The following is a 20241-nucleotide window of genomic DNA, read 5'->3' on the forward strand; positions in this document are numbered from 1 at the left end:
CCTGCCCTTGACGTTATAAAAGCATCAGTTAATGTTAATAAAAAATGATGGGACCGTAATTAATATTGTTTAATTCTAACTGTAATGTAACGTGGTTGAGATTTTTTTTAAAAAAAATAATAAAATACGAGCTTTCTTCTAGCGAGCACAAGCAGATTTATTATGTACTGATTAATTTTTTAAATATTTTTTATTTAAAAATATATTAGAAGAATATATTTTTATTTTTTAAAAAAATTATTTTTTTTTATTTAGAAAAATTTTATTCAACATCTGTGCTGCGAGTAAAAACCAAGGTTGTCAATTCCGTTCCGTTCCGTCCGAAATGGCCGAAACATTCATATACCAATTCAAAAAACAGAACAAAACGGAACAAATTTCATCTTATTTTAAATCTCGGTCCGTTCTGGATTTTTTGACTAAATTTTGCCCGGAACGTTCCGATTTTATTCCATATGTTCCGTTCCGCTCTTGAAAAACTATTGAATCAAATTGAATCTAGTTCAATTTAATTAATTAAACCACCCAATTATAAAAAGCTCTTTTTCATTACTATTTTTAATAATAATAATAATATTAAAAATAATATTGAAAATTATTATTATTATTTTCATTAACAATGATATTAATTTTTTAAAATTAGATTTATCACTAATACATATGGTTTATATTCATGTTTTTTTTTTTTTTTTTATGTTTATACCTTGTAGGAATTTGAGCAAAACAAGGGATGCTTTAGATTCCATCAGCCTTGATAACATTGACCTATCTTTATATTTAAAATATTTTTTTATTAAAATATTTTACTTTCATAATATTTTGATATTTTATTTAAGTTGAATTACTTTAAGTTAAAGATTTATTTAATCTTGACTATTTAGAAATATTTTAAAATTTAAAATTATATTTATTTAATATTATGTTTGTATTGCATAATTTATAATTAATTTATCTTGAATTTAAATTTTATATTTTATATATACACACACGATACATCAAAACATTTTAAAACTGATACATTTGATACTAATCAAAAAAATAAAACATATATCAAAATGGAATTCACAACCGTGGCAAAAACAACGAGAGTGTATGTTTCAAAGATAAACACGAACGTGTACACATAGCCCAAGAGCAGGCCCAAACCGAAACCACAATTAACATTGCCCAATTCCACCACAAGGCAAAACTACAAATCCAAACTCCAGGTAAAAAAAAAAAAAAAAAAAGGGCACTCGCTAGCATTCCCTCCCCTGGTCGCTACCTACCGATGACTCAGCTGACGCCGTTTTTTGAATACAAAACGAACCGAGTCATTTTGCTGAGTTTGGACTCGTGGTGATCCGTGATTTTTGAACGCGGAAGCATAGGGGGACTACACTAACGTGACCCGGTTACAATTTGGTATTTGAAGAAGAATATTGGGACCTGTTTTCGGAGGTTGGATCACAGAAATGTGAGTTTTCTTACGACACATTGATTTTCTTTTCTTCTTCTTCTTTTTTTCTTTTAGCTGTAGAAGAAATAAGGTTTTTTGTTTAGCTTTTTTTTTTAAAAAAAAAAAAAAAACTGTCGATCATGTTGTTCATATTCTAGTTAAAATGCACAGTTTTGCTACTTCTTAGTGTTGATAGTTGAGATGGGAAGCGTTGCATTTACTTGGCTGTAAGGAGTTTTTGGTTTCTTTCTCGATTTTTCCGTAGATTTTTAAATATATGTATGTGATTTTTATATTACCAAGTCGAGTGTTTCAATCAGGCCACGGATTTCTTAGGACAGTTTTTTCTTGATAAATAGAGTTGTTCTTTAAGATGCTTTCTAGCTTTCTGATCAGAGTGTTTTATTGAGTTGAGGGTTGGAGGAAAGGCCATATTCTTGTTTACGAACACCTCAAGTGTTCTTTGACCTTTTGAAAAGTCATGTCAGCTTTCTTTAATGTCTTCGAATCTGCCTGTGTCTTGGTTTGGAGGAAAGGCCTGATTTAGAGTGAAACTCATTTATCTGATTGATCATCTGTGTATGATAATACCCCATCAAACATCATGGTAAAGTTAGCATATAAACTGCATCTTTTAAAATCATATAAATTTATTAGTTTTTAATTTGACTAGCAATTTGCATCTCCTGTTTATTCTTATGTAGGATTTTTGAATTGTGTCTAAGGCAGCTTGCTAATGCTTGACATTGGAATCTGTACAAGTTATATTATTTCTTTTTCATTGATCTCGATCTCTTTTGAGCCCTATGCTCTGCTATCGTATGGTGGATTCAATGCAGTTGCTTCTGTAACAGCTGGTAGATTAGTTCGTTAGATAAAAAAAAGTTAGGAGCTTGTTTGATTCATGAAAGAACCTGTGCCCCACTTTCTGAAATGTGTTGGAACACTTTAAATAGTTTCTAAGATTGTTGTTCCTCTTTACTCTAATGATCTGGTTTCTACAAAACATAAATCATGCATATTAATCAACATGTAGACAAAAAATCAACTTGCAGTACTTGTTGATAGAAAATAGACTTGAAGAAGTAGATTAAGGCCATGATCAATCATCTGGTCTTAAAACAATTTATTGTCTGCTCTCTGGTGCTATCAATGTGATTACAATATTGTTACTCGGGCTTACTTAACCTCATATTACTTAACCTCGTATTCTTGGCAGCATAACCAAGAATAAATGGCAGATCAAAATTTATTTATTACTCTCTGTAAGAATCTGACAGAAGGAATATAGAATAGAGTTTTAGAAAGACTTGAAGTTCTCTCCATTATTAAAACCATGTTATAATTGTCTCTTTTTATAAGCAATTATGACAGCTAATTTTAACGTAACTTTTAAAACAAAAGGATACAACTTTCTAGTTTAAAAGGACATAACTCTATTTAAAGTAGAGTTTAACAATGTGGTCTTTGAATAAGAAGAATCGGTCTTGCCTTACACTTTAGATTATTGCTTTTTGTTTCTTGTTGCTGACTGTAGTTTTGTTTTAGTATTAAATACCCAGGTAGGTTATAATGATGATTTTTTTACAAGGATGATACTATGATGCAATCTAGGTTTGATTTGTTTGTTGCTCGTGGTTGAATGATTGTCAATCATTTTAACATTCTAAAATGGTTTTGATAGTATGGAATATGTTGGGACAATGCCGAACTCGCCTAGATTGTTATGTATAGTCTTACTCCAAGATGCATGTCGTTCTGATTTCTTGAATATGGATGAAGATAAGTCCTTATAGAAGCCCACAGCTGATATGCATGGTTAGTTTTGTCCACGTGAACGGATACAAGATTTGGCCACAGTGCTACCTAGGTAAGTAGAAATGACTTTAGCTTGCAAGACTCCGTGATTTTTTCAACACTCACTCTTTTTCAGCATTTGTTCCAGTATTTCATTTTTTATTTTAACCCTATTTAGATTATCTAACATTCTAATTGTTTTTCTTAACTTCAGTTTGCTTTGAAGGGCATATATATGGGTCTTCTGATTACTACATTTGAAGAGCATAATTGCATGAAGATCTGAAGTTTGGGTTAACTCTTGCCTGCTGCTGTAGAAGCTTTGCTTCTAATTTAGTGATCGCCTAATGACTGTCATTTTAAGTTGCTTTTTAATAGCCCTTGCATGAACTGGATTATCTTGAAGCATCCTTTCTAAGGTAGTTGTTCCTTCCTGAAATCAACCTGCTATCTGTCATATAAGCACTAAAATTTGATTTGATCTGTTGAGCACATGAGTCAGATGGCCTAAGGACATTTACTGAAGTGGAGATCTGTGTGAGCTGCAAATATTTATATTAATGTGCTTGCCTTCTATTCAGTGATGCTGCCATGTCTATACAGGATTGCAAGGGAATGCTGTATTTGTTGTGTACTATGATGTTATGCCTAATGAAATCCTTGACAGAAAAAGGAAATCAATATAATTGAAACAGTGAGGGTCATGAATTAATCTAGATATAGGACATCCACGTTAAGTGTGTAGCGATTTTATGGATCACGATTGTTGTGATTGATATGTGCATACTGCATGGGCTATTCATCTGCATATCCAATTGATATTACAGAACTTGAGGGACAAAGCTGTTGTCCATGGATCATGTTGCTGTCTTAATCTTATGATTTACTAGGAAACATTAAGGTGGAACTTTCCTCTAGTGCATGATCTGGTCACTTGTTGGAAGATCTCACTCCTTATTTGTAGGTTGCTGCGCATATATCAGATGGTGTAGTGATATAAGCAACTGTTGATCAATGTCCTAGGGCGTGCCAGATCGAGGTCTTTGCATGGTGGAAGTTTGGTTACTAGCCACACCCTAGCATCAAAGCAGATATTTGAGGGGTGTTTTCAATTCAGTTGCATGTAGTTTATATCTAACTACAGACACCTGTGTCTGTATGAAGCTCTTACAGGACATAGCATTTTAGCCCAAATGGATTGAAGGATTCCAAACTTCATCGGAATTTAATCTATAAGATACTCTAGTTTCGGTGATCTTGTTTTGTTCCCAGTTTTATTTCAATACATGATGAAGATGGCGCTGAGGTAGAGCTAGATATGCACAATTCACAACAATAACATAAGAAACATTATTCAAATGATTGATAGTCTTGCCATTATTGCGTTGTGTTCAAAGTTGTTCAATTTTATTTACTTTTTAAATACTGATTATAATAAGACTTTTACTCCACTATGGTCTATATAACAAGTGGAGTGGAACCTGCTGTCTTAGGTTGCCTAACCTAAATGAGTAGGCTTTTTTTGAAGCCTAGTTTGCCCTAGGAAATCGTCTTGGATTCTGTTCTATAAACATGATAAGATGCATATCTAAAGAGGTCACGTTGTATTGCCCCCAGTAGGGTACCGTGAAGACCCGGCGGCTATAGGGAGGAAGACAGAGAAAGAAGCTAACGTTACGTATGTCGTTTGTCTGGACCCACCGTCTCTATCACGGTGAATGTTTGGTAGGAAACTATCAATTTTTTCCCAAATGGATTTGGAATCAAAAGATATTGAGGAAAACAATTTTGAAACGAGTCAATGAAAAATGCGAGCTGGAAAGCGGGAACCATGGAAAACGTTGTCAAATCCAAATCCCAATTTTCATCATTCTTGTCTTCGAACTATTCTGTATTAATTAACTTGGTCAAGTTTCTATCGTGTCGAGTGAACAGAGGCATGTGAAATCCCTTAATTTCTATGGGAGACTGGAAACCTCCTGTTTGTTTGTTTGTTTGTTTAATACATCACTTCGACACGAGCGGGGTCTTTGGATATGAAATAGAAGATGATGGAGACGAAAGAGATCAAAATTATCTTTGTAATTCAGCTTTCTTTATTTTCCATTTTAAGATGGTCTTGTCAAGCTTTTGTTCAAATCCAATAAAAGGAAATCAAGCTTCTTCAGATCCCTCAATTAACAAGAATTAATGTCCACACTTGTTTTTTTTTTTTTTTTTTTAATTGAGATTGCGGCTTGAAGCCTTGAAAAAAACTTATTTCGATCGAGTTAGTGTAGATTCAACAAGGTTAAAATATAACATGATCTAATTGTTTTTATCAAAATGATTTATAAACTTATTAAAATAATATTTTGTTTTATTTTTTAAAATTTATTTTTAACATCAAAATATTAAAACGATCCAAAAACATATTAAAAATATTTTGAAATAAAAAATATATATGTTTGAAAACTTCAATTGAAACGTTGTCCCATAGAAGGCAAACTGTGAAAAATAACATAACAAAATTCTAAATTCTAAATCAATAAAATATTAAATGTTGAAATTAAAAAAAAACAATAAAAAAGGAATTCAAAACAAAAGAAATAACAATAAAAATAATGAGACTAAATTTGATATAAAAATAACTTGAAATCAAATTCTGAGAAATGAAATTCAAAAAAGTGAGAAGCTTCCAACACCACCTTCTAAGGTGGTGTTTGGATGTGAGATGACGCTGCACAAGCCACCAATGCAATGGCTCATGTGTATCACACACTATTTTTCTATAATAATATTCATTTTTATCAAAAGACCAAATCACTCACGGTCAACTTGTTTATCAAAAGTCCTTGGATACATGCTTGAAAATTTTTTCTTATGAAAATTTTTTCTTATAAATGTGATATACTCTTTACATTGTGCTTTTAAAAAGTTAAAAGAAAAAAATGAATTCCCCCCCCCCATCAGCCTTTTAACAAGTTTTGCTTCTTAGGGTAATATAACTTTTTACATTATACATATAAAAGATAAAAATATCAAATTATCCCGATCAATATTTTAAAAAGTTTTGCTTTTAAAGAGTAATATAATCTTTACATTATGTATTTAAAAAATAAAAAGACCAAATTATCCCTAATTATTCTTATAATAACTAATAATTCTTATGGAAAAGATCATATTATCTTCAATAAAAAATTTATTGATTTTTTCTTGAAAAAGAAAAATGATAATTACATTATTATAATGAATAATAATTTGTGTCTAGAAAAATGATGAATTATCCATGCCAATTAATTTATTTTATAATATTAATGATGATTTATCTAGAGATAAGTTATGCAAGCTAGCAAATTTGGGCGCTAATAGCTACGTGGAAAGGATGCAATTCTTAATGGCACAAATAATAATATGATTGCAAGTACCAAAGGACTAGCCAAGGTTAATGGATCAAAGGTTCAAAACCCAAAGGTGTAGGATGTGGTGCCATATTTGACATAGTGTATAGCTTGAGAAAAAAAACACTCTAATTTTTCAAGTCTTAAAAATTATAGTTATAAATTATAGAGAAAAAAAATATAATTTTTCAATTCTATATAATATAAAATCTCTTATAAAACTATAACACATAAAATTGTTTAAATAGGAGCCAAACCACCATTTGTATAGAGAAACCTAAACAAAATAAAACTCTAAAACTTAATTAAGAATCAAAATCCTAAAATATCTAGGGAAATAAAAAAAATTAATCATAAACAACATTTTATGGGTTGAATTTGGACATGAAAACAACCTAAAAAGGCTAAAGCTAATAGTAGAATGCATTGAAAAACTTTTACCCGATTCAACAGTTGAATAAAAAATTATGCTCTTTTTCATTAGAAAGCTCATTTAATGCATCCATATTGTTTTGGACTCGTCGATATATGTCTCGCATTAGACTTCTCTACTTGAGAAAAACTTATCCTCATGTTCAAGCTTAGAAAATGAACTCTTTCATTCCAAAAATAAAAAAAATAGCAATAAAGATACTTTGAATATAAAATTATAATTAGTTTATTTACAAAGTAACATGTCTTAATTTGGCATGTTGGCTTCCAAATCTTCACCTCCAAGAAGCATTTTGATAGTAGCTTTCACCTCTAAAAATACATTTTTTAAATATGAGAAATGACACATGAAAAGTACCACCATTAAAATAAAAAAAATATAAGTTTTTTTTTTCATCACAACTACTAGCGTTGTTAGATAAAATCATAATCTATATAGGAATCCTTGATCAAAAGGATTTGCTTTAAACTAGTTAATTATAATTCTTATTTAACGTGTTAGTTACATTCCTTATTAGATTATGATTGTTGGAGATTGTAATCTCCCTATAGGTATAAGGGCCAATATATGTTGAATTTAAGAGTGTTAATCAATCAATATATACTTAGAATGTTCAAATACTTTTGTGTTTTATTTCTAACAAGCTTTATTATTTAGCCTAGAAGCAATGGTTTTTGTATTCAACTTATTGATAATACATATCGCAATGAGGCCAACAATGACACCAACATCCTTTGTAGTTTAGCTTTATGAATCATTGAAGTAAGTACGGATTGTGACAACATTCTTTAAATTAAAACTAAGGCATGCCTCAACATGCTATATGAGAATCATTAAAGCAATTCTTCGGCTATAAATTAGGAGCTTTACTTTTGATCCAACACCTGATATAATATTATGAGACTTTTTATAAGTATCCTTCACATCTAATATATCCCTGGAGCATTAAAGCCTAAGATAATGACCTATAGGTTGACTACGAGCTATGTTTTTAGTACATTACATGTCATAAACACACTATTTATATAGTCATGATGCCTATATGGGTTCATAGGAATAGATTTGGGGTTCGGTTTTCCCCAAGGAAAGTCTTTAAGTACGTCTCTCTCCTCAAAACAATCCTTGTTTATATCTCCCATTTGTAGTTGACCCAACCAATCACATCTCTTTAATAAGGTTCTTTGTGCTGCCTCTTAATCCCTCATAATGTCTTAGATGTCCTTAACTTATGCATCAAGGGGTGAGAAGATGTTCTCGTCATCTTCATCCATCAAAGAGTCAATATGCTCTAATATCAATTTAACACAACGTATATAATAAGAACTAATGATATTGTTTCTCAAACCCTAAAAAATAGGTCCTGAACTATAAATAAAGAAAGTAGGGTTCTCAATTTTGAGTAATATAAAATTTCTAATGAAAAATAACACACAAGACTATTTAAATAGATGTCAAACCAACTCTAGCTTAGAAAAAACTAAATTAAATAAAACTTTAAAACCTAATTAGGAAACGAATCTTAAATAACTAGGAAAAAAAATAATCTTGTGGGTTGAGTTTGGATATGAAGCTTAGCCCTTATAAAATTAGGCTTGTAGAATAAGTTGGCAAAACTTAGTTCAATCTAGTAGTCGAATAAAAAATTATGATTGTTTTTATGAAAAAGCTAATTTGACACATCTAGATTTCTTCTTAGAGTTATCAATACATGTCCTATGTCAGACCCATAATGTATTTTGTACTCTAAAATTTGGAAGTGGCATATGGATGGAAATAAGCTGGATGGCAAGGAAATCATTACATTTACCATGAAGATTGATGAGATCCAAAAAAAAAAAAAATGCAAAGCCCAAAAATTAAATTAGAGGTGCTACTAATCAATCTTTGGTGTATTCAAGTTAATTTGGAGGTGAATCTAAAATTGCTCTATTTGATCTATAAAGTCAAAATATTTGGATTTTATTAGTATGAACCGACTTATTCACATGAGTAATCATTCATTAGCTAGCATGGTGTATAGTGACTAAGCCAATGAGTGATTTCTAAAGCATTCAAGTTGTCCAAGATATGAATGGATGTTCTGGAAGTAGGTTAAAATAATTATTTTATTCCAAATACTTATTTTTAATAGCATGGAAGAGCTTAATTTCAATGTGTATATTCGAGGAAGAGTTTTTTTTTTTTTTTTTTCTAGAGAGGGAGGTGATACTAGACAAATCTTTTTGGTAATGTTTGGTATGTTAGTTAATGATGGATTGGGCAAGAAAAAATTTTTATGAGGTTTTTTTGTGCACATTTAGACCATACAAAAATTAAATTTTATCTTGTCTATGGATGTTCTAATGGAGAAATTTTTATGTCACTAAAAAACAGTAGGACAAGCTTATTCACTTCTCTACATAAAGGTTAATCTAGTTGATCCGGGTTAATATAAGAATAAAAATAGTTTTTATCATAGTTTTAAAACTCGACTTGAGGCAATACCTGGGTCTCAAGCCAGGTTGATTGTTGAACGGGTCAATGTAATGATAAAAAAGATATTATTATAGTTTTAAAACTCAACTCGATGGCCGAACTAGGGTCAGGCCGGGTCATGAGTGAAGTTAACCATTGACCTAGGTCAATATAAGAATAAAAATATTTATTATTATAGTTTTAAAACTCAACTTGAAGGTTGACCCAAGATTAGGCCCAGGTCATATACCGGGACCATTGACCTAGGTTAACATAAGAATAAAAGTGTTTATTATCATAGTTTTAAAATTTAACTTGAGAGTCAACTTGTCCAAGCTCAGGTCACAAGTCGAATTGACCATTGACCTGAGTCAACATAAGGATAAAAGTGGTTATTATCATAGTTTTAAAATCTGACTTGGGGTCGACCCGAGGCTAAGCTCAGGTCATGAGTCGGGTTGAGTATTGACCTTATCAACGTAAAGAAAAAAGAGTTATTATCATACTTTTAAAACTCGAATCGAGAGTTACCCCGAGGTCATGACTGGGTCAATGGTCATTGAGTCACTGGTTGGGCTGACCATTGCCCCGAGTCAATGTAAAGATAAAAAATTATTATAATAATTTTAAAACTCAACTCAGAGGTCGACATGGGGCTAGGTTCAAGTTACAAGTTTGTTTAACCATTGACTTGAGTCAACATAAGGATAAAATAATTATTATCATAGTTTTAAAACTTGACTCGAAAGTCAACTCGGGGTCAAGCCCGAGTTAACTAGTAACTCAGGCAATATAAAAATAAAAATTATTATTATTGTAGTTTTTAAACCTTACTCGGGAGTCGACCCGAGGTCAGACTCAGGTTATGGGCTAGATTGACCAGTAGCCTGGGTTCATTTAAGATTAAAAATGATTATTATCATAATTTTAAAACCCAACTGAGGAGTCAATCTAGGACACGACCTAGGTCATGGGTCGACATGGTCAACCTGGGTTAATCTAAAGCAATGTAAGAATAAAAACTGTTATTATTATAGTTTTAAAACTCTAGGGTCAACCTAGGATAAGGCCCGAGTCATGGCTTGAGAGTTTAACCCAAAAAAAGAAAAAAAAAACAAAACCAAAGCAATCTCGTTTTGACCAAATACAATACAAGACAATTATTTGTCTAGTTCAATTCAAAGCAAATCGAACACAAGATAAGACAATTATTTGTTCAATCTTATCCAGTCCAATCAATATTATTCAGCATACCAAACACTATCTTATTTTTAGTTTATTAATTTTCATTGTAATTTATATTTAGTTGTTGAAATTTTATAAAATTAGTTGCCTTATATTTAATTATGCAAGTGTTAGCAGAAAATTAATGAAAAAAAAAAAAACTTATAATGCACCGAGATAGAAAGTTTGGCAAGCTTCTCATAAGATGTTTTCCAGGCATGCAATGATTTGAAAAGTTCAGTGAAACAAAAGGAAGCTGCACGAATGGTTGTAGTAGTACCAGTGATCTAGAATTCATGATGCAGAATGTTGCTCTAAGCTGCTAGAAGAACCCACTCAAAGATTGTTTCGGTAATATGCAAATTCAACATTATAAATACCTGGATGAATAACGAAGGCATTGAAAACCGTACAATTGTTACTAATTTTACTGTTATTGCTCAAGCAATCATGAATATGCATCCTAAGATGATAAAACTTGATAATTTATATTTAGTTTTTCTTTTATATTATACTCTATAGACAAATATTTTCTTTATTATGTTGATTTCATATTGTTGTGCTGCTGTGTTGATGCATGTGATTCAAGTTGAAAAAGGTGAAAGATACATACATAATACATACATGTATATTTATGTGTGTATGGCTAATATGGCACTGGCAACTTCTAGAATTTTTAAAATATAAGTTATGTAAGATAGATTTACAACTATTCGGTAGAAGAAATAATAAAATTCAAGATACATTAAAAAGTTATAAGAATATTTTTTTCTTAGAATTTATCTCTTCTACTTGTATCTATTTATTTCTTCAAAGTATAACCTCATAAATAACTATTAATAATATGCAAGTAGTTATTCGCTAGGTATCATAAAATCACTTAAAATTAGTGCTTTAGGAATCTATTTTTATTTTTATTTTATTTTATTATTCATTTTTTAAAATTTTCATTTAAGCACTTGTAGCCGTTTTGGGGGGGGGGAGAAGATATTGAAAAAAAAAAAATTTGAGTGTTTTAAGAGTTTTCCCATACTTATAGATATGTTCTTTGTTTTGTTTTAAAAAACCAATAAACTTCGTTGCCCTGCTATCCATCTTGTGGCCAATATATATTCCTAATCAAAAGACTATCAAGAGCTATAGCTAATTGCGACGTGGGCAATTTTATCTTTTAATTAATGAAGTGATAGCTTGATTATGATTTTTGTTCCATATATATATATATATATATATATATATATATATATATATATATATATATATATATATATTATAGTATTTAGATTGTCGGTTAAGTATGTTTGCTCCTTTCATTATTACAAATGTCAATTTCTTCATTGTCAAATCTAAGCTCAACCAAACAAAAAGGTTTAAATTTAAGTAATATCGATTAAAAAAAAAAAAGGAATACTGTCAAAAAGCAAGTATGAGATTGATGAACTCAGTTTGTGTTCAGAATTAAAATACAGATAATTTCAGGAATCCAAAAACCCATTTCTTTCGTTTTCTATACATCTTTTCCATTCTTGATTGTTTTTGGAGTTTTCTTCCATGAGAATGCCTACCAATCAAGGGTTCTTGCCCTTTACTCCTGAATCAATGAATCCTGACTTTTAGGTTTTGTCTATTTCACCAGCCAAGTAGCCCCCATTGATTAGCAAAGCTTAGGTCACACTGTATTCTCATGTTAAATATGGAAACAAAGGTAGAGCGTGCCCACCACGCACAAATCAAATGGTTACATTAGGCTGGCTAGCTCTATCCTAATAGATAGAGTTTTGAAATCCATGGCCGCCAATAGACACACACATACTGTTGATCGGAAAAAAGGTTAAAAAATTGGGATTACAGAGGTTCGAATAAGATCTGATGCAGGGACTTTATAAGCACGACAGTCTGGGGATAGGAATCAACCTCAATGTCAGTGCATCGCAAAGTAGAAGCAGCCTTTCTTTCTTGGATAGGATATTCTACCCTCTGTATAGATGGTTATTTCTGTTTTAATAGATATTTTATTTTTTTAGTTAGAATAAAAATTTTAGTTTTGAAATATTTCTAGATACTGTTTAAGGATTGTATTGTTCATATATATATTCAACAAACAAAATTTAAATTCAAGATAAATTAATTATAAATTATACAATACAAACATAATATCAAATAAATATAATTTTAAATTTTAAAATATTTATAAAATATTAAGATTAAATAGATCTTTAACTTAAAGTAATTCAACTTAAATAAAATATCAAAATATTATTAAATTAAAATGTTTTAACACAAATATTTTAAATATAAAGCTAGATCAATGTTATTAAGGCTAATGGGATCTAAAGCATTTTTTATTTTGCTCAAATTCCTACAAAGTATAAACTTGAAAAAAACAACATGAATATAAACCATATATATTAGTGATAAATCTAATTTTAAAAAATTAATATCATTGTTAATGAAAATAGTAATGAAAAATAACTTTTTATACTTGGGTGGTTTAATTAATTAAATTGAACCAAGTTCAATTTGATTCAATGGCTTTTCAAGACCGGAATGGAACATGTGGAATAAAACCGGAATATTTCGGATGGAATTTAGCTAAAAATTCTGGAACGGATCGAGATTTGAAATGAGATTAAAATTGTTCCCTTTTGTTCTATTTTTTGAATTAATATGAAATGTTTCAACCATTCCGGACGAAACGAAATGAAATTGACAACCTTGAGATGGAGGGATATCCCTGGCTTATTTATTTTGTTTCTTTCCTTGAATCATTGTGTATATCATGGCGATATAGTAGAAGGATTTCTCATAGAGTAGAAATCCTAGTCTAAAACAATTTATTTTTAATGCTTATAAGTTATAGAGACTTTGCTTCCTATGGAATTCAAATTTTGCAGTTATTAGATATCGAGAAGGATTTTTTATAATACCCAAAAGTTATTGTTAGAGATTTTCTAAATTTTCCTAGATGGTTTGGACTTTTTTCTAATTGGTTTAAAACTCTTTTAATATTTTTTCTATATTTATTTAAGACATTTTTTTTCCTAGTTTGTTTAGGACTTTTATTACTTTTTCTTTATTTTCGAGCTTTCTTGTTGGTTTAGGAAAGTTTTTAAGTTTATTTAAGGAATTGTAAACTCCTAGACATACAAACTACTTGAATAGATACTATTCACTAATAAGATTTTGAATTAGAATTTCTATGTAATCCTTTTTTATATATATAGAATTTTGCATTCATGTGGGTGTTATCTTTATTGTGTTGTTTTTATCTATATCAGTTGGTATCGTAGCCTACTAATATTAGGTTATTGGTTGTTGTATGTTGTAATCCCAAGTTATTTTGTTTGTTATGTGCTATTAAATAAATATAGTTAGAAGGGGTCATGAAGCAAAACATTTTTAGGTAAGTGGGGATAAGAAGGTTCCCCCTCAATAGAGAAACATTTAAGAGTTGATGATATAGGACATCCAAAGATAAATTATAGAATTAAAAAAGATATTCAAAAACTAATGATAGAAGACATGCAAAGATATAATGTGAAATTAACCTTTTAATTAGTGGAGGTGAGGAGCCTAGTGAATTATAAGAAGAGAAATCACGAATCCATGATTAGTTTTAAAAACTTATTTTAGAAGCATGAGCAAATGAGACAACTTCTTGATCGAGGTGAGTTTTGTGTATCGTAGAGATTTTAATGATCCCATTTATGGTAAGATAGATATGAATCTGTATTCTAAAATAAACCAATGGAAAGTATCCATTTCAAATTTAAGGTTTGGGCTTCATTATTTTAGAATCCAATAGAAAATAAATAATTCATATATTATTGTTTCTTATACAAATTTTAAAATAAAAAGGACTGAAGCTAATGTCTAGAATTTTTATATACTTGAAGAGAAAAAAAAGACTAAAGATTTTTTATTGGACATACTTGAGATCATGAAAAAAGCAATTTTAACTTGAGGATAAGTTCTTTTCAACTCGGGGAGACGTATATCAGAGATTTTTTTTTAATACACAATTTTATGTTATTGAGCATAACTTTTAATTTATCCATTGGATTGGCTTGAAAGTTTTCTAGAAGATTATAAAGACCTTTCCAATTGGGTTAAAAATGCATAGTAATTAATGATCATTAAGGCTTTCATATAAAGCCCAAAAGTTATTGTTTGAGATTTCTTACCACTACCAATTTTTTTTTTTTTTAAGAAAAACAATGATAACACAATGAAAAATATTATGTTCACTATATAAGATGAAAATTATGATGAAATGTTTTTTCCAATAATTTTCTATGGAAATGGCAACAAAATAAAAAAAAAATAGAAAATAATAAAAATATTCCTTTGACAATTCTATTGGAATGGTTGGCATTTCAAATTGCTGACAGAATTGTTGATTGAAATTCCATCAATGATTTTAAAATGAATCAAAACATGACAATTCCCTTTTTCTCACTTACTTCTTCTTCTTCTTCTTCTTCTTCTTACCTGACTATGGTAGCATCCCTCCTCATAATTAAATTTAACAGTCATTCTCCCCCACTCATAAATCTAGTGTAGAGAGCACCCATCTCAGGTTTGATTTCTTGTTCTTTCTTGTTTAATAAATTTAGAGTTTGAAATTATTAAATCATAAACTAGGGTTAGGTTTTTTACTTGATTTAAGGTTGATTTATTTGCTATTTGGGTTTTTATGGGTTTTGTTAATTTGGTGGCCATTGGAGATATATGGATATAATCTTCTTTTTTTTTTTTTAGCTTAGCATCTCTACCTTGAATAATTTGTTGTTTGTTACTTCAATTAGGTAGTTGCAATATTATGAATTTTATTTTGTTTTACTTTTACTTTTCTTTAGTAAATAATTCACTTACCTATATGTTATTGCTCTTTTTGGTAAATAATTCACTTCAATTATATTCCATTGACTTAGTTGATATTTTGTTTGGACTTGTGGTTCTATTTAAGAGTAGATGGATAAATATTAAGAGAGAGACGAGAGAGAGAGAGAGAGAGAGAGAGAGTTTATGCATCCATTTTCTCTAGTGACTTTAATACTAATTGAAGAATAGCAATGGTTGTCAATTTGTCTTAGTAATCATGATTTAACTTTTATTTATATAATATGTTGTTAACTATATGCTAGAACCATGCCTTGATTCTTTATTATCAACCATTTAATACCTTTTTAGGTCTATAATATCTTTTTTGTTATTTCTTGTTTACATGGTTCTTATCCATTTATTTTATCCTTCACTGCAAGTTAGCAATAATGCATGCTTATAATGGCTAAATATGCATGCCATTGTTGTTATAGCTTTTGATGGGATATTAATCTTCATCAATGTTTGTTCTTTTGTTATCTCATTTTAAGTTTTATTTGTTTATAGCGGCTCATTTAATTACAAAGCATTTGTGCAAATAGAGTGGTTATAGAAAGGAAACAAAATTTGTTAACATATTCTTTTTGGATTCCTTAAATGTCTTTATTATAAAGTAGTAGAAATTAGGGGTGGGCAAAAAACCTGAAAAACTGATTAAATCGAGAAAATTGAAAAACAATTAACAGAAAAAACAAAACCGAGAAAAAAAAATTTAACCGATTAGAAAACCCAAAAGAATTTTCGGTTCAGTTTGGTTTCGGTTTTAAATGCCTAAAACTAATTGAATTGGAATAAACAGAATCGGTTCAACCATAACTCTAAAAAAAAAACTATAAAAAGATAGTATAAATAGTCACTAACCTTGTAAATCCCAAGAAAAAAAAAATCAAGGCTGGATTAAATTTAAAGGAAATAAACTAAACTAGAAAGAAGTGGAGGCAAAACAAATACACTTAAAGAAGATGGGGCCTAAATGCAAATAAGAATAATTATAGAGCATAAGTACTCCTTTTGTCACAAAAAAAAAAAAAAACAGATCTGGAGATAACGTAAAGAAAGAAAAGAGGGAGTTTTATGTTCATTTTTACAAACCATCCAAGATTAAGGGTTGTAGGTAAAATAAAACACTGGTGGGAAAGGGGTTAACAAGAAGAGAAGAGGGAAGGGCCGGTTGCTATTAAAAAAAAAAAAAAAAAAAGGATCAAAACTTTGATGCGTATCGGGTAAGGTATTCTAAACCTGTTTTTATGAGTCATTTCAAGTTGATTTTGAATTGATGCCTGGATGTTAAACTATAGATTTTAGTTCTTAGACTTAAATTGAGGAAAAAGTATGAGTTACTAAATTAAAGAACTTCTTGTGTTGTGTGTAAATGGAAAGGCTGATGAATCTGGACAGTTTCGTCTCTTGATTTTCAAGAGATTTCAGAGAGGAGGATGAAAGAATTAGGATCAGATTTCTTATAGAAATTGTAGTTTTGAATGTTGGCTAATAAATGAAATTGGTCTTGCTCAATTTGGAGTTATAGAACTCCCGTTATGGGTCACCAAATGAGACAGTGACAGTTCAAAAATGAGACAGTAACAGTTCAAAAATGTCTAGACAGTAACATTTCAAAAATGTCTAGACAGTAACAGTTCAAAAATGAGACAGTGACAGTTCAAAAATCAGATAAACAGTTTAACGATACAGTAACAGTTTAAAAACGAGACAGTAACAGTTCAGATTTTAAGTAGAAATAGTTCAAATATATGTATAAAGAAATGATGACTGAAAGAAAGACTTATTGGTTGTTAATATGTTTATAATAAAACATATCCGTGAGTGAGAAGAACTTATGGGATAAACCTGTGAATTTCAGGAGGGACCACAAGCGTGGGGCAACAGCAGCAGCAGGAGCAGGGGAGTATGAATAGAGCTTCTATTTCAGGTAGGTGAATCGCACCTATACTTCCTAGTTAATTCCCATGATTTATTTATATTACCAATGTGAAATGTGAATTTTTAAATGTATGGGTATTCAAGGTGAAAAGTTGTGTAAATTGCCAAATGATGAAATTATCATTGACAAAGGAAATATGAGAAGTGCGATTTGAGGCGTAAACTAGCATACATTTAGTGTATGTTAAGATCCCGGGTAATGGGATCATCATGTATGGACTAACATACATTTAGTGCATGTTAGGATCCCGGGTAAGGGGATCACCATGTATAGGCTAGCATACATTTAGTGTATGTTAGGATCCCAGGTAAGGGGATCGCCATAATTGGACTAGCATACATTTAGTGTATGTTAGGATCCCGGGTAAGGGGATCACCATGTATGGACTAACATATATTTAGTGTATGTTAGGATCCCGGACAAGGGGATCACCTTGGAATGACTCATATGAAGTGATAGTGATGGTACCGGTGATATTAGTATCGGTAATGTGATAAGCAAAAAAATAATCATATTCAATCTCTCATAGAGTCTATAATGAAGGTTGAAAGTGGCAGAGGGAACAATTAATAATAGTTGGGCAAGGAATGGATTATAATAATAAATAAAAAGAAAACTAGAAGGGAGAGGCAAATGAACTATGAATACAAGTTACTTTGTTAAATTGTTAGATGTTCATGTTGTTATATTTATTGTAATATTCACCTTTCAATAATATGTATTTTGTTTCAGGATCATCACATGCACGACAAGAGTAGGTCCTAGCTTATGCTCCTTTCTTGTAATCTAGTTTCTAGGGAGTATACCCTTGTATTTTGTAAATATGAAAATGTTTGTATAACTTAATTTGTATAATTAATGTTTAAACTTGACTGAATGAATGTAACCATGTAGTTCATATAATCATGTTTTATGCCGAAGTAATTATACTTATTTATTTTTATCTATTCATAATGATATCTTGTTATATAATGCATATCGTAAATATTGTGGTTGATAAAATGGGTATAAGTGTGGAAATTGAAAAACCCATGATGATTGGGTCAGGAATTGAGTTATGAGATGCGAGCTATTAGAAGTGTAAATAAATTCATGTCAATAACCTCGGACCTTCCGATACCATAAACATATATGTATATATATATATATATATATATATATATATAAAATTATTATGTGTTTTTTTTTTCGATTGATATGAGATTGTCGTTTTATCCCGAAATGGGGGATGTTACAAACCTAAACCCTATTGCAACCACTCCCCCACCCCCTTTTCTCTCTACCTTCCTGCATTATCTTCTTCATCACTCACATTCTCTTCTCTCTGTAGCATGTCAAAAGCCTTTTAACTATTGTGGAAAATATCAATTTCAAAGGATCCATTTCACCTACACATCTAGCATCTTTATTCATCGGGATCACCAGAACTAAGCCCAGTGAGTCACCAACCATCTTACTAGTGACACCTACTTGCTTGTTTGACACCAGATCTTGATCATGCTCTTCCAGTCTGGCTCTTTCTTGCTCTCATCAAGGTTTCATGTTTTAAGGCTAATCCCTTTTCTAAGTTGAAAGTTGCAACAAATTCATGAATTTCACCTTTTACTTCAATCAAGCTAAACTACATCCAGAATCTATCCATCTGCTTATCTTTCAAAGAGAGCCTTTGCTCTAGTTTTTATTTTTCTTAATATTTTATGGGTTTTTGCTTTTTTCATTATGTTGTAATCTACGACTTTGGTTTTGCTTGTATTGTAAATGTAATTCAATCATGTCACATGTAAACTGGAACAAGTTCTTGAACAGTAGAAATGGGATTTGTTTCTGGGTTTCACCAGTTTTTTAACAACAAAAACAAAACCGAACTGAACCGAAATTAGTCGGTTTAAATCGGTTTCGGTTTGGTTTTGGTTTTAAATTTTAAAATAATGATAATTTTAGTTTTGTTAATTTTTTCATGTAAAAACCGAACCGAACCAATAATGATCATCCCTAGTAGAAATGATAAAAACAAAAAGGCAACAACTTGTACTAATTTAGATGTGTTATTTTTGAAAAGAAATAAAGTAATTTGTTTTTTTTTTTATGAAGTGGCATATGATTTTTAAATGGTTTTAGGATCATATTTGAGCGCTTTGGTTTTCATTCTAGGTTCTCTCTGTGTGTGTGTGTGTGTGTGTTAATTTTCTCAACATGTTTATTAGAAAATTTGGCTTATATGGTTTTGTTTGAACTTAAATTTCATAAGAGTGCATTGTCATTATATCATTATTTCTTTTTAAGTTCCATGCATTCAAGAAGAAACAAGTTTAAGTCTAACAAAAGAGATACTTCTTTATTAAGGTGATGATTATGAAGATGCACCACCTAAGTCTAACAAAAGAGATACTTCTTTATTAAGGTGATGATTATGAAGATGCACCACCTAATGTAAACATTATCGACCAAGGCTCAATCAACCAGGTCAATAAAATAGGCATTTTTTCTTCGATAAAACATGTTGTAGGCAAAATTATTGTAGAATAAAAAGACAACTGCTCTTTGTAATTAATGTTTTGTATCAATATAGAATTTAGATATTTGTAATAAGTTATTTTATGTTTTACTTTACATCACAACGACATTGATGAAATGACTTTTAAGTTCACTAATATTTAAGTTTCATATTCTACAATGAAGTGGTCACTCA

The 20241-nt window shown here is 30.3% G+C and overlaps 1 long non-coding RNA gene across 2 annotated transcripts; it reads left to right on the top strand.

The window, feature by feature from the left end:
- Positions 1-1176: 1176 nt before the first annotated feature.
- LOC118027944 (uncharacterized) lies at positions 1177-4658 on the top strand. Of its 2 annotated transcripts, none has more exons than XR_004683918.2 (4): positions 1177-1456; positions 3123-3308; positions 3450-3654; positions 4200-4658. It is a non-coding gene; the product is annotated as an uncharacterized lncRNA (long non-coding RNA). The 2 variants fall into 2 exon arrangements; XR_012170208.1 differs by having other exon boundaries at positions 1178-1456; positions 3221-3308.
- The last annotated feature ends 15583 nt before the right edge of the window (positions 4659-20241 follow it).

The sequence above is a fragment of the Populus alba genome, chromosome 6 (genome assembly GCF_005239225.2).
Source record: "Populus alba chromosome 6, ASM523922v2, whole genome shotgun sequence".
Classification (NCBI taxonomy): Eukaryota; Viridiplantae; Streptophyta; class Magnoliopsida; order Malpighiales; family Salicaceae; genus Populus; species Populus alba.